The sequence below is a fragment of the Cricetulus griseus genome, chromosome 6 (assembly GCF_003668045.3).
Source record: "Cricetulus griseus strain 17A/GY chromosome 6, alternate assembly CriGri-PICRH-1.0, whole genome shotgun sequence".
NCBI lineage: Eukaryota > Metazoa > Chordata > Mammalia > Rodentia > Cricetidae > Cricetulus > Cricetulus griseus.
The window spans coordinates 42,846,250-42,861,935 of NC_048599.1; the positions used below are offsets into that span (position 1 = coordinate 42,846,250).

At 41.6% G+C, this 15,686-nt stretch overlaps 1 protein-coding gene across 1 annotated transcript in view; it reads right to left on the reverse strand.

Moving 5' to 3' along the window:
• Plcb4 (phospholipase C beta 4) overlaps positions 1-15,686 on the reverse strand; it is a 304,729-nt gene that overhangs the window by 223,997 nt on the left and 65,046 nt on the right. Inside the window, exon 2 of the mRNA XM_035446711.1 lies at positions 8,968-9,026. The gene's annotated coding sequence lies outside the window, so the exon portion shown is untranslated. The remainder of the gene's footprint in view (positions 1-8,967; positions 9,027-15,686) is intronic.

The window sequence follows — 15,686 nt, forward strand, 5'->3', positions numbered from 1 at the left end:
GTCTACAGAGCTAGTTCCAGGACAGCTAGGGTTGTTACACAGAGAAACCCTGTCTTGAAAAAATAAATAAGTAAATAAAATAAGAAAGCAGAGCGAATAAGAAAGGAGCAGGCAAAATCAGGTCAGGCTTTCCAGATGGCCTGACAGAAACCAACCCCATGGAAGGGTGTGTTAGTGTTAGTTAATGGAAGAGGGGGGCACAAGGAGAATGGGAGAATGCATGAAAAGAAGGTGGTCCAGAAACGAAGATGGTCTTGGTAGCTGAAGAGAAGCATTTGTCTGTAGCCTAAAACACAGAAATCTCACTGTGCAGAGTTCTAGACAGCAGAGCATCATCACTGGGATAGAAAAGAACACCAAGGTGAGGACAGCAGGTACCCTGTGCTCCTCAAGGATATTCCATACACATGCTTTACTTGACCAGAAAAAGGGCATGAGGAGAAAAGGAGAGCTCATTAGAAATCAGTACCGGGCCTCATGAGATGTCCTAGTTTTATATCAACATCTGGAGGAGAGAAAGAAGAGGCAAACAGAACGGGAAGAAGAAACTTAGTACTCACTCTATGGCAGGTCCTACACGCACCTTCTCACTCCAGAACCATCACAGACACTGAAATCAATGGCACTGTGCTCACCTCATGCAAAAGCAAACTGAGGCCCAGGCTTCAGGACTCGCATTTTCCTTATAGATTCCCTCATGGGTGACAAATTTAAAATCACTAGTTTTTTCAGTAAACTTAATTGCATTGGGAAGCTATATTTGGGTTCTGTTTTTTTTTTCCCAAAAGTTCAATAAGGCTATATTTGTAAGTCTCAATGCAAAAAAAAAAAAAAAAAAAAAAAAAAAAAAACATGTATTAGACCTCTCCAAATTTCAGAGTGCTATATGAAACACACATCACTGCATGGATTTCTTGCTCACTTGCCACATAGCTGCTCTTGCCTAGCTAACTGAAACCTTGCGGCAAAGTCACAGGTTCTCTAGAACCAGAAGATCACATCACACTGTCACAGGGAGCCATTGGAGTTGTCCTCTAACTGTTCTTCTGTGTTGATGACACCTGACTCTCCAGACAGGCCACAAAATATGCAAAGGAAGGAAGCAGCTGGTCTTACAGGTGTGGGAGCTCAAGGTCACTGGTGGTTCCTCTCCTGGAAGAGTTTACTTCAGTCCTTGGTCTTGGGCAAGCTGCCTCTCTGTACCATGAAAACAAACCCACAGACAGACATTGGAGCTCAAGCATCAACATGAAGATTAAAAAGGCAAAGAAGCTCTTACCTCTAGCTCAGGCTAAATGGGCTGATACTGATGCCTCTCCTCAGCGTGGCTGGAGAATCCTGACACTTCGATGTCTTCCTATCCTCAATGTGGCTGGAGAATGAATGCCCCATACTGACTACTGAAGACCCTGCTCCTATCTTTTATACCCCTCTAGTGATGGGATTAAAGGAATGTGATCCCAGGTGCTGAGATCATCTTTGTGTGAGCTTTTTCTCTTTAGGACTGAATAAATCTTGTGTAGATCTAGGTGGCCTTGTATTCAGAGAGACTCATCTACCTCTTAATCCTGAGTCCTAAAATTAAAGGTGTGTACCACCACCTCCTAGCTTCTGGCTGCTGGGATTAAAGATGTGTGTCTGGCTTCTGTGGCTTGTGACTGACTTTGCTTTCTGAATCCTCAGACCAATTTTAATAAATCATAAGCAATATATCCCCACATCTTCCCACCTGAGGACAGCAAAGATGGGGCCTCCGCTCTTTAACTACAGAAAAGTAGGTATGGGCTTTTCTACCTGCTTAAGCACTTTATTGGCACACTTTCTACAAAAAAGAAAAGAAAGCATTAGCACATTAGCACATTTCTGTTAGACCTTTTTAATTTGTGTGTGTGTGTGTGTGTGTGTGTGTGTGTGTGTGTGTGTGTGTGTGTACTAGACACAGTGTCTAAGGCCTTACCCAGGTGTTCCATCATAGAGCAATGGCCCCAATTCCAGGTTTTATTTTAATTTTATGGTACTGAAGCTGGAACCAAGACCATGTACATGCCATGCAAGTGTTCCACCTCTGAGCTACATGTTTTAAATTTTCACTCATACTTTATAGAAATAGATCAAAAACAGGAACCATTTCACCTGCCAGTAAATCTACACTTCTGGGCAGAAAATACTCTGGGGATCCAACTTAAAATGGGCAAGTATAAAATGGCTAACAGGAGAAAAAATCAGGTCTCTGGAATAATTCTGGCAAGTACCCCAGCAAGGACCCCTGAGCAACCACATCTCAGGGACTTCAACAACAGCATGTCATGGGTAGTGGATGACAGTTGCTCAAGGAAGCCACTAGATATGAGGGCAAAAGCTAAGGTTTTAGAGGCCTTTCTTGTGGGAGTCCTCCATGCCTTTTCCTGTTTCTTCAAAGCTTGAGAGGAAACTGAAACTGGAACAAATCACAAGGTGCACATAGCCTCTTGCATGCTTAAGTGAGAGATGGGACAAGCTTAAGCCTACAGTACAAAACTGACATTTTGTTTTTAAATAGATCCTGCTATAATTTTTCGTCGATGAATCTCTTCTCTGGGGTTTTATTTTAACATAAACAAAAGTTCTTTTGTAAACAGTACATATATTCTTACAGTATACAGTTACAGCATGTACCTGCCAACTAGATTTCTGATTAATGCTTTATCCTGCAAGCTCTGATGAATATTTAGCCCTTTCATGCATTTCAGAATTAAGTTCCAGGCCCGAGAGCACTTTCCTTCGAGGCTTACACAGTTGGCATTTCAACCCTATCTAGGCGACAGAGGCGACTTTGCAAAGGAAGGTGAGCCAAGGGAGCAAGGGAATGCCCACTGTGCACCTAGTGTCAGGCACAAAGTTGGGAAAAGGTGACACTTCAGAGGATGGAAACTCCTGTGAAACCGGAGAAACAGAACCTGACACAATGCTGACCTTGGCTCCTGTCAGCAAAACGTATCTTTCACAGGTCACACTGTTCGCTTCTTGCCTTTTTACCCTCCATCCAATCAGCCTGGAAAGAGTGGACAAGGAGAAGAAGAGATGGAATGAGAAGGAGCTACCATGTGAAGACAGGGAGAGATACCCAGCCAGTGGCCGAAGTGAAGAATTCTGTCCTCTGATGATAACATACATGCGTGATAAAGGTATATCCTTATAGTAAGAGAAGTAAGGAGTGAGAAATTTGCCCTCCCCTTCATTTTGCTATGTCCTATCACATGTCACATTTCCCCAAAAAATCACACAAAGAAGAAAAAAGATTTGGACTATGTCCATTGCTTTGGAAGAACTCTAAAAGCAGAAGGGAGGATAATGAAATGTCCAACTGCAGAGGGATGCAGTTGGACATTCGGACCATAAGCAACCCTAGATTTTGTTAAGGGCCACCTGGCCTAAGTTACTGGGCAACAAAATAGGAGAGAACTGCTGTGCAGAATTATGAGTTCTGGAATAATGTGAGAGCATTCCCAGAGCATGACTAAAGGGCCAAGATGTGTACAGCGGTGAAGGAAGGGCCCACTGATGGAATCCATGAGGCATCAGGTCCAAGGCCAAGTCATAAAGTGATGGTACTTCTGTCAACTGGAAATATCACCCCAGAGCTCAGCTCAGTTGCTTAGCTCAGTTACATGAGGAGATGATTCTAGAGAAGGAAAAAAATAGGCTGTGTGACAAGAGAGATGCTCAGCCAGCCCATGGCTGCTCCAGCCTCTTGCTTCAGCGTTAACAGCCAAGTGACTGCACTGCATGAAACTCACACAAGACACAACCAAGAGCTTCCCAAACTCTGGACCTACGAAAAAAGAAGAATCAAAGAGGGCAGTCACTGTTGTTACTCCAAGTCCCACATTTTGTTACAAAGAAATCTATAACTGGAGCAGAACTCAATAAATTATGGATTGTGGTGATAACTATAAACTACAAAAATCCTAGGATATTGGTCACTCCTTACCTTTCCTGCATGAGAATTAACACTGCTCTTTAATGTGTCTACCTGCAAATATGCAAACTTTCCTTGAATCTTCCCCAACACATAACATATACACATATGTAGTTTTTCAGCCCTAAAATATAGTACTTTTGGTTAGGCTTTCTAATGGAACTCAAATTCTACCAAAAAATTAACCCTACAATACTCCACTCCTCACCATCTCTCCTACAAAATCCAGTTTTTGAATTTCCAGTTCTTGCTTGCAGGGCTCTCAAGCAGGGAATGACTGAACCAGAGTGGCTGGGCTCACTTCAGCTGGATGGCAGTACTGACTGACATCCTTCCTGAGTAAGGTTCCCAGCTGGGAGAGTCCCCACCTCTGGCAAACAGTTCTGTTGAAAGTGGTAAGGCTTTTACTAGAGGTGTATATGACACTGTAAAGTTGCACTGTACAAATTGGTCCACTAAAGCCAAATCTTACTTTCTGAACCCTTAAAATAGCACTATTATGAACTGAGATTTGATGTGGGGGGGGCACGGGGCTCAACTGATAAACCACAAAGACCTAACTAAGTTCAATCCCTAGAACCCACATAAAAATGTCGGGCATGGGTGGAGTTAATTTGCAATCCCCAGCATTGGGAAGCAGAGACACATAGACTCAGAGTGGCTCACTGACCAGTTAGCCTGGCCTACTCAACAAATTATAGGTTCAGTGAGCAATCTTGTCTCAAGGAAAAGATGGATGGCAAGCATACATGCACTTGCATAAAAGCACACCTGCATGTGCATGTGAACACACACACACACACACACACACACACACACACACACACACACACAGAGAGAGAGAGAGAGAGAGAGGCATGCACACACACACAAGATGCACGGTGTTAAAAAAATATGACATCTCAATAATGTTTATACTGAATAAATGTCAAATGATAATAATTTGGATACGCTAGGCTAAATACATCATTCATATTAATGAAAGTGACCATGTTAGACTTTCCAGTCGTCTGCTTTGGCTGCTCTGCTCTGTTTCTTTTCTTTATTGAGACTAGAAAATTAAGTGTTTTAAATTGACATGCATAGCTCACATGATATCTCTACTGGGCAGTGCTGACCTCTCAGACCTCAGACTGGCAAACATGAACTTTTTTGTCATTTAGAAACTGAAGGTGCCCAACGAAATGCATGTTGTTCCAGAAAACATTTGTGAAAACACTTACAAGGAATAAAAGGGGTAAGAACAAAAGGTAATTAATTCAGGCTGTGGATGTTTGCTTAGTGACAGAATGGTGGTGGTTGTGGTGGTGGTGGTGGTGGTGGTGGTGGTGGTGGTGGTGGTGGTGGTGGTGTGGTGAATATTAAATTTGGACTTGTTTCCGGAAAGAATACTGATAAATATAATCACATGGTATCTTGGTCTCTTTTTTGCATAGCACTGAGGTCAGTATTCATGGCAACAATGATTTAGTGTTTCAATGATTTGAAACACTACATTGAAAAATTAGTGTTTCAATGTAGTAGAAATTAACTAATTTCTACTAGCTAGAAAGTACCTAGGTGTCTTTCAACAATGAAGTCATTTAAGGACTTGGAGATTTGAAGGGATAGTTTACTACAATCTCAAGGAAAGAAAATGAGTTTCATATAATTTCTGAAAGTGCTTAACCTTCCCTGGAAAAGAACAGACGAGATGGGGTTTATAACTAAAGTTATAACTAAACTTAAGGGGAGCCTCTTCCACTACTGAGCATCTTCTCTTGCAGAGGGAGACAGCAAGAGTGCCACCAAACACTGATGGGTGGGTCACCCAGTTCAGCTGCCTCTAGTGAAACAGAATCTCCAGAGCTCACCTCACAATCAGGCTGGACAAGCATTTTGCTTCTTTTACTGTGGCACCACTCACTAGTGTCCCCTGAGAGACCTGATTTATAAATCACCTGTGCAGAAATCATCAAGTTCCATACATTTGGCTCATGTTGTGATTCGCTTTTGATACGTGATCTTGCTTTATAGCCCAAGCTGGCCTTGAACCCACATTCCTCCTGCCATAACACGCCACGTTCATGTGTCACCACACCAGCCTCAGCTTGCTAATCCTGACATGAATGAGACACTCTGACAATGTAAAACCATGGTCTTCCGTGGATGTTCTTGCTGCCCCTCGAATCACAGCAGCTTTAATATGCAAGAGTGTGAAATGAAATAAGTGCAGCTCTACCAAATAAACAAGCACTATTTTGCTCCTGAACAACATTGCATTTGCCCTACAATATGGATTTCAAAAGATAGATCAGACTACTAATAATAAAAAGACAAAGGTACCAGTAGCCAAGGTAACATATGTGGGTTTCCAGGTGTGAAGGAAGTCAGGATAGCAGAAAAATTTTCACTAAAGAAAGAGGAAAGGAAAGGAGAAGGAGGGGGAAGAGGGCAGTCAGAGACATGGCTGAGCTACACATATTACACTGTTAGATGATCTAAAGGTAATTAATAGTTAACAAAAACTATTTTTAAATAATTCAGAAAGAAACAATGTACCCCAAATATTAGTTTGTTTGTTTTTTCCCCAAAAGACCCAGTTTAGTTATTTATCTGAACTAAAATACTACAAGGAAGTTTACCAAAGTTGTTTTCTTTTTCCAAACTTGAAAGTAATATTTGGTTTGATTAGACATGAATTTTTAACAGCATAAAACTGAGGACAACTTACCTAAAATTGGTCATTATGTTTATTTTTTTCTTTTATGTGTATAAGGATTTTGTCTGCATGTATGTCTGTGTATCACTTATATGTCTGGTGCCTAAAGAGGGTGACAGTTCTCCTGGAACTAGAGTTACAGACAGTTGTGAGCTGCACTGGAGGGTGCTGGGACTTGAACCCAGGTCCTCTAGAAGAGCACTCAGTGTTCTTAACCACTGTGCCATCTCTCCAGCCCAAACTGTATAGGTTTTTAATTTTTAAAGTTTATTGACTAACGCTGGTAATAAGCTGGGCTTGTTGTGGTATAAGTAAGCAGAATCTAAAACACACCACCATGAGAACTAAAATACACTCTGAATACACAAAGTGGACATGCAGTCTGCAATAACTCACTGTTGCAATCAAAGGCTCTAAAGCAACATTCCAAAACACAACCAACAACGCTCAGATTCCAGGTTCTAGAGATTTCTACTTTTTGTATTGTACAAAGAATTCATTCAGTATTTTAATTTTTTATTTTATGTGCATTGGCATTTTGCCTGTGTATGCGTCTCTGTGAGGGTGCTGACTGCTCCAATATTTTTAATTTTTTTTTTATTTTATGTGCATTAGTGTTTTGCCTGTGTGTGTGTCTCTGTGAGGGTGCTGGATGGTCTGTAGCTGGAGTTACAGACAGTTGTGAGCCACCATGTGTGTGCTGGGAATTGAACCCAGGTCCTCTGGAAGAGCAGCCAGTGCTCTTAACTGCTGAACCATCTCTCCAGCCCTATCATTTGATATTTTTTAAAGAATCATAATTCATAAGATCTAACCACTGGGCGGTGCTTAAGTGAGACCAAATGCTTTTCTTTTTAGGAGTTCCTGGGGAAAATACAAAAGAACTCTCATCTAGACATGAGGGTGAGAGTAACACAAGGATTTATCAGCTGACAACCTGGTAGCTAAGTCCAATCAGGTGCTGTGGAGATAGGGAAGAACAAGCCCCATGGGCTGTCTGCTGCCCTAAGGCCTAGAGCCACCCAAAGTCTAATCAAATGCCAGGACTCAGACCACGTGACACAGAATCAGTCCTCCTTGAATCTAGAACATGTAACAAACCACTCCTACATTCTGGTGCTGCCCATGACTCTTGATGATAGTACTATTTGTTAAACACAGATGTCTTCATCCCCACAATATGTAATAAAATTAACAAACAAACAAAAAAACGACCCATCTATGTACAGATAATGTAATTCAAGTACGGGAAACTTGGACAGACCAGAAAGATAAAATGTAAACAAAGTAGAAAGCAAATGTTGTACTGACTCAGTCTCTAAAATTACTCAGCATCCTTAACTGGACTGTGCCAACTAAGACAAGCTTATGAGTCACCCTTCGGAGGGTGGTAAAATATAGTGCACCAAACTAAAAATAGGTAGGAACATTCAATAATAAATCTACTTCTTGATATTCTTATATCATTAAAGACTGGTCATTTGGAGACAGGTGGGGTTATGCAATTCTTCCTACCCTTCACAGACAGGCCGGAAGAAAATCAGCCAGGGTCAGTGCCAGGAGATAATGACTCATCTGGCATGGGGTGCAGTGTCGTGCAAAAGACTGACACTAAAAGCTGGGTACTCTGAGGGCACCTATCAGGAGGAGTAGGGGACACTGGTGCCTGGGAATCACTGAAAAATGACTTCTTGCCTCTTAAAGAAAGAAAGGGCAAGCAGTGCGATGTTGTAGCAATTATAAAAGAGCAATTTGATGAGGGCAGTCTCTCATCTAGGCTGGGATCTGGGATCTGGTACTAGTGTAAATCACTGACAGTATCCGTTTGTAAAGAAAACCAATTGGCCATACAAAGATAATTCTGATTATTTGGGTGCTTCGTGAAAGATTTATGGTAAAGTCAGAGGGGTATACAAGGAATTGACTGGCATCACTCCTACAGGCAGTTGCCCCAAAATAAAGGTTTCTCACTATAATTTTTGATGATGGTTGAAATCTTCTAAACAAAACCTATACCAGACATAAAGTTACACAGCTTTCCTCTCAATGACACCAGATGCTTTCTAAGGCTAGGCATCACTGTCAAAAGCAGCAAGAATACAATGAGCAAAAGATTAGTGGCTGAGTCAGGAACCAATTTAGTGAGGCAAAACCTAGAAAATCCTGCTTGCCTCTCCACCACGCCAAGGAAAACTGGTCACGCATAACTTCTAAAAGACACTGGATGAAAAGATTTGTCTTGCGGGTCTCAAGTTCCAAAATGCCATTAATAGGATTCTTCCCCAGGAGTTACAGGGTGGGTACTCACCAGGCAGCTGGGAACAACAGCAAGGGATGTCTACCTGGTCAAACCCTGCACACAGTTCTCTGCAAAGAAAGGAGACACAGACAACACAAGAGTCAATGTGAAGTTCTTACAGAGTTCTCATGTAGATAAGCAGCAGTTTTTGGTATCAGAATCAGAATCTAGTGAATTCTTAAAGCACACCTGACGAGGGTGCATTAAATTACTAATGACACTAGATTTAGACAGTAAAGATTTCAAGTCATTAAATCAGAAATGTTTACTGCTACATGCTATATGGTTTTACACATGCTCTAAAATGGTGCTATCTCTCACCAAGCCTTTAATTTAGTAAACTAATTAAGCAGTAATTGAACAACAAGGCTATCTATGATCTTCACAAATAATTGGATTGTCTTCTCCTGATTAATAGGCAAATGACCATAGCAGACCTGCAATTGCAAGAAATCTTTCAGATGTCCTTGGATGAACTGTCATTGGAAGAAATACTTTCAGGCATTACAGTGCTGAACAGAACATATTTACAATGGAATTGTGTCTACAGATTTACAATGAATTGCACATATATGCAAAGGGCCATCTTTCTCTGTTTCCATATTTTCTTTATGAATAGGCTGTTTCCATCAAGTCTGAGTTTGGTGTTTGGGTTTTGGTTCAGCTAGAGTTTAATCTTAAGGCCTCTCCAATTTGTAGCAGGAAAAAATTCCAGGTGATATCAGAAGAAGTGGGGGTAAGAGGAAACCCTGGGAATATGGGATACAAGTAGAGATATAAAAACTGGTGACCAAGACTTGGCAAAACAGTGTCTGTGACAGTCTGAATCTGAAATCTTGACCACACCTTCTGAGGATGGAGTGTCTACATCATGGCAAGAAAGGACAGCAATAAGGACTGTTTGAAGATGGACAAACAATCTGTCTAGAGGGACAACTATGAATATAAATGCACAGGTCACAGGATTCATTTCAGGACAGTGAAGTAGTGTAGTGCACTTGTGACCCTATTTGTTGAAATGAACTTCCCTGGTCCATATGCAAATACCTGGTAGTGAAAATTATCTGAATCCATGACAAGAATCTAAACTTGAAAAAGTAGAGGAAGGGAAAGTAAAGAGGTGCCAAGGGATGGGGGGGCAAGACAGGGAAGAGTGAGCCTTTGGGTTTAAATTTAATATCAAATCATAGTAGGTTATTTTTACCAGAAGACATACCACTTTTAAATGGTAAAATCTGGCAGTGGAACCAGTATTTATCCTAGTGCATGAACGGGTTTTGGGAGGCCATTCCCTATGGAGGGTTACACTCTCAGCCTCGATACATGGGCGAGGGCCTAGGTCCTGCCCCAAATGATGTGACAGACTTTGATATTCCCAATGGGAGGACTCACCCTCTCTGGGGAGTCGATGGGGGTGGAGTCGGTGGGGGGCATGGAAGGACAGGAGGGAAAGGGAACTGGGATTGGTATGTAAAATAAGATTGTTTTATAATTTAAATAGAAATTTATTTTAAAAAAAGAATTAGAGAATGTGAAGCACTGTATGTATGGAATTTACTGATTTAGTGAATATTTACTAAAAGCCGTACTGTAAGGATGAATGGAGTCATGAAGGTGCTGGCTGGTTTCATGTCAACTTGATGCAAACTGGAATCATTTGGGAAGAGGAAACCTCAATGAGATAATGCTCCCACCAGATCAGCCTGCAGGAAAGCCTGCAGTGCATTTTCCTGATTGATTATAGACCTGGAAAGATACAGTTCACAGTGGGTGGTGTTATCCCTGGGTAGATGGTTCTGGGCTCTATAAGAAAGGAGGTTGAACAAGACTTGGAAAGCAAAACAAGAAGCCTTCTTCCATGGCCTCTGCATTGGTTCTTGCCTCCTGCACAACTGAGTGATGGACTGTGATGTGGAAGTGTAAGCAAAGTAAACCTGTTCCTCCCCAAGTCACGTATGGTCATAGTGTCTTATCACAGCAATGGAAAACCAAGATACAGATCTCACACATAACTCTGAAATGATGTGCTAAGTTGATTCCTATTTAATAAGAGAGAACTCAGAAGAAGAAATACTCAAGTATCCCACAAATATCAGGCTCTAGACAACACTGGCAGTGCTGAAACACGGCTACCCCTGATCAAGGTTAATCTTGATGGTGCTACCTCCCTCATGGAATGTACTGTTTGTTTTGTATTACATGTATGCTTGTAATTGTATATGAACATGAAACTGTAGCTGCCAGGAAGATGAGGATTATGTTTGTAATGAAAACCATCATCTACATCCCCTACACGTAGCATGGGTTCTGTTACTTAACAGGAGCTCAGAAAAAAAAAAAAAAACTGTTGAATGGAATAAATAATTAAGTGGTCCACCCAGACCTGAGACATTAAACTTCATAACTCTATTCTGGTTCTTGGGGCTATGAAACAAGGCTGGGTTCTAACAAGCTCATCTATTAATTGCCCTGCCAGATCTATTATTCTGTAAACAGAGACTTACAGATTAGACACATGTATTTTGCCACCTTTCCTCTATTTCCCTTAGGACCCCAACATAGGAAAGGCAGCGCCTTAAACCCTTACAGACCATCCCCAAGCCCTTCCAGTACTGGCATGCCATGACCACATAATGGTCTGGGAGTGACAGAGAGCTCCATCTTCAGCTTACTCATTCAGAGACTAAAAAGCTGGGCACCAAAGGGCTACATGTGGTCTCTGGAAAAGGAACTGCTGTTAATGGGAAAGGGACCAGGGTAACATGATATCTGGACTGTCTGTGTGCCCTCTCTCTGTGATTTGTCCTTTCAAAAGAGAAAAAGTAACCATTTTCCCACAATGTAAGAGGGAACTTAACAGTTAATCAAAATGTCCAAATCCCAATACCATATTGAGCCCTGTAGAAAAAAACCTGATGTACATCAAATACTCAATAAGAAGAAACAAAAACAAGTGGACACACAGGCGAAACAAGAAAGGTGGCCTGCTACCTCACCACCACATACCAGACATGGCAGTCTATCAGAGGCACAAAAACACATTACCCCCCTGCTGCTTACCTCTGAGTCCCCACTCTTCTGGATCCTTGTGCCAAGCCCACTACATCAGCAAATCATGGAATTAGAGATCTCTAAATGCAAGCCTCTTCTGCAAGGCTTATGAGCATAAAAGGGAGGGAGGGAATCTACCTTCCCACTCCACCTATCCTGTTGCCACCATGCAGCAAATGCCTACCCAGAGAACCTCTAGCCTTCCAAATGCCCCTCCCTAAGTCTAAAACTGCCAGCCTGAGAAAACATCCTAAATGCTGCAAAGAAATGTAATTGCCCCTGCATCTGCCATTGGCGGTGGCTAACCACACTGAAATACAAAACTGGGAATTCTTCACAGGAGCCGCAGGAGGTATTTCATGGATGCTTTTTCTCTGAGACTTGAAATACTGGGAAGGGTTTTGCAATTCGCAAAATAGTCTTTTGCCAGGTTTCCTTCATATGTTCATTCTGTGTGGTTTCTTAACAAATTGCCACAAACACAGTGACTTTAAACACACTTATTAGTTCCTGGTTTGAGACACCATTACAGGGCCATATGTTTGGTATCTTACAAAGTTGGAATCTAGCTTCTTTCTTTCCAGATCTCCCCCCCCTCTTTCTCTCCCTCTCCCCCTCCTCTCTCTCTCTCTCTCTCTCTCTCTCTCTCTCTCTCTCTCTCTCTCTCTCTCTCTCCTGTGTGTGTGTGCGTGACTGCATGCATGCAGAATTATGGAGGACATGTACACCAAGTTTGGGAGTCATGGGGCTTAGAATTTTGCCATTGCACCTTTGCCTGCCATACATCTACTGTCTATGCTCCTCAGGCTATGATAGAAAGCAATGTCACAAGAAAGGCTAACTGGCTGTCTTAGTTAGGGTTACTATTACTGATAAGAGACAAGACAGCCAAAAGCAACTTGAAGAGTAAAGGGTTTATTTTGCTCACAGTTCCATATAACAGTTCATCAAACAAACAAACAATAAAAGGGAGGGTAGGAACTCATGAAGGGCAGGAACCTGGAGGCAGGAGCTAATGCAGAGGCCATGGAGGAGTGCTACATGCTGGTTTGCTCTTCGTGGCTTGTCAGTCTGATTGTTTATAGAACCCAGGGCCATCAGTTCAGGGATGGCACCACCTACAATGGGCTAGGCCCTTCCCCACTGATCACAGACACGTTACTCAAAGTTGAAGTCAGAGGTCAGATCTTTAAACCTATTCCCATTCCTCCCCACCAGGAATGACCCCAACCTGAAGAAAACATGCACTGCACCAAGTTCTAATACAGGATATTGCTCTCCTTAATCTGAGATGTTCAGAAACTAGATGCCATAAAATTGACATTCTTTAAAAGAAGCATAGGAACACATAGAGAGAGAGAAATAAAAAAAAAAAAAACGTGAATATACAAAGAAAGGAAAACATCTGTATGTGTGCAGAGGGGGGTACATTTGTTTTGTTAACATAGAATCCAAATAACAACATGGGCTTTATTTTTAATTAAATGTGATTATGATTATAAACCAATTTAACTACTCTTTCATTCAACTATGTTGGTTACTGGAAATTTCACAAAGACAACATATTTGCCACTATAATAATAAAGTGAAAGTACAAAGATATTTAAAAGTATGTTTCACATATTCATTAGCCCTTAGCATGGTTTTATTTAATGTGTATGTGTGTGAGAGAATGTGTGTGTGTGTGTGTGTGTGTGTGTGTGTGTGTGTGTGTGTGTGGGTGTGGGTGTGGGTGTGGGTGTGTGTGCACACGTGCTTGCGCGGTCAGAATAGACTTTGGGTATCTTGACACTGGAGTGTTTCAGACACTTGTGATCTCATATGTAGGTACTGAGAACTGAACCTGGGTCCTCTGGAAGCGCAGAAACTGCTTTAAACCACCGAGCTATCTCCCCCAATGTTGGTCCAAACAAATCTCATCTTTCATACCTCCTTAGAGAGAAGGTAAAAATGCCCTGGGGTTCCTTTAACATTATAGAGAAGATCATGGACTTCCTCACGGTAAAGACAAAGAAGACTCCCAGTTTAGTAATCTCAAATCTTTTTTCCATTCATCACACCCAGCCACAGTGAGAACAGCGTAGCCGTGGCACAGTAGCACAGATCCCAAGGAAGCACACCAAGCTCAGATGCTTAGGGCTGGTAGTACTGCCTCACTACAGGATCTGTGAAGAGTATCACAACATTGAATCAGAACATTTGCATTCAAGGTGGATGTGTTCTGGGTGACTCACTTCCCCCACTAGGCTATGCATGTCTGTGTGTCAGGTAGCATTGACTCAGTGACAGTAACCAAGGACATTGGCATCTGGAGACCGTCTGCACACAGTAGTGAGAGCTAGAACTATACTTTAGTTGGGCATTTTATTTTCTACTCTTCAATCTCAGTTCCTGTGTCTTATTGGCTATTAGGAGAAATCACTGAAACACAAATTGATTTTGTCAGATGAAATCTCACTTTTATCGGATGCATTATGGTATTTCTTTTTGTGGGTTTGGTTTTTATGGGGTCTCAAGCTATATAATTTGACTTAAAATCCCATGCAATGCAGAACAACACTCACAGCTGTCTGAAGTGACATATAAATGAAGCATTCCTGGCTTCCCGTGATCCTCAGTGAACCCCACAGAAGATTCCAGCAGGGTCTCAGTTTCAGAAGCCTGGATGCTTGCCAACTCAGGTAATTATTCTCTGCCTACCTAATTTCCCCAGGCAATTTTAATTGAAAATGGCATTATCTTTTATCCATTATTCAGTTCTAATATGTTCTGAAGCGTCCCTGTGTCCTGCTTCTTACCTCCACCATAAGCTCACTGAGCTGATCTCTTTTAGAAGCTTGAGTCAGAAAAAAAGTTTCTTAAGTTCCCAAGGGGAGAAAAAGTCTATGGTATATATGAGCCATTTAATTAGTCTCAAACAATTCTGCTGAATACCACTGGCAGACAGAATGAAATATCCCTTCCTACTGTCTAACCTTACAAAGCTTCTTTTGTGGACAGAAACCTAGTTTTCTTACTGAAACACACCCCACACACACACACACACACACACACACACACACACACACACACACACCTCCTAAATGCTAGAGAAAGGGACTGGAAAGGACACTGGTATTATTTTATTCTCTTAAAATGATTGTCAAGGCCCTGTTCATATCCAAATAACCTGCTTAATATTCATCAAAACAAAAACATACCACTTAACATAAGAATGCCAGAACATCATTGGAAAATGCAACAGAAATATGCATTTTGGATGACTTCCAATCACCATGGTCTGAAAACAATGCTCCCCAACTGACACAGGGAAGATCCGCAAATGCAGGTTACAGATAAAATATTAAGCTTTCCAGCATCACCATTACAAATACACAAAGAAGATGGAATACCTACTCAGTGTTAAAACAAAGAGCTGTTGATAAACAACAATTGGGAAGAAGCTAAGGGAGTGTTGCCAGAGAAACTAACCACAAAAGAACATACATTATATAATTCCTTGTATTTGATATACTTGAAATAAGAAAAACCACACAGATGAAGCACAAATTAGTTATTCTTCTTGAGAAAGAGAAGAGAGAGGGAACTGGCCATTGATCCTAGGAAATGACAGCACTGGAGACTTACACAATGAAAGTCCGAGGGGTTTTGTCTATGGTGGTGGTAGCTCAAGGATC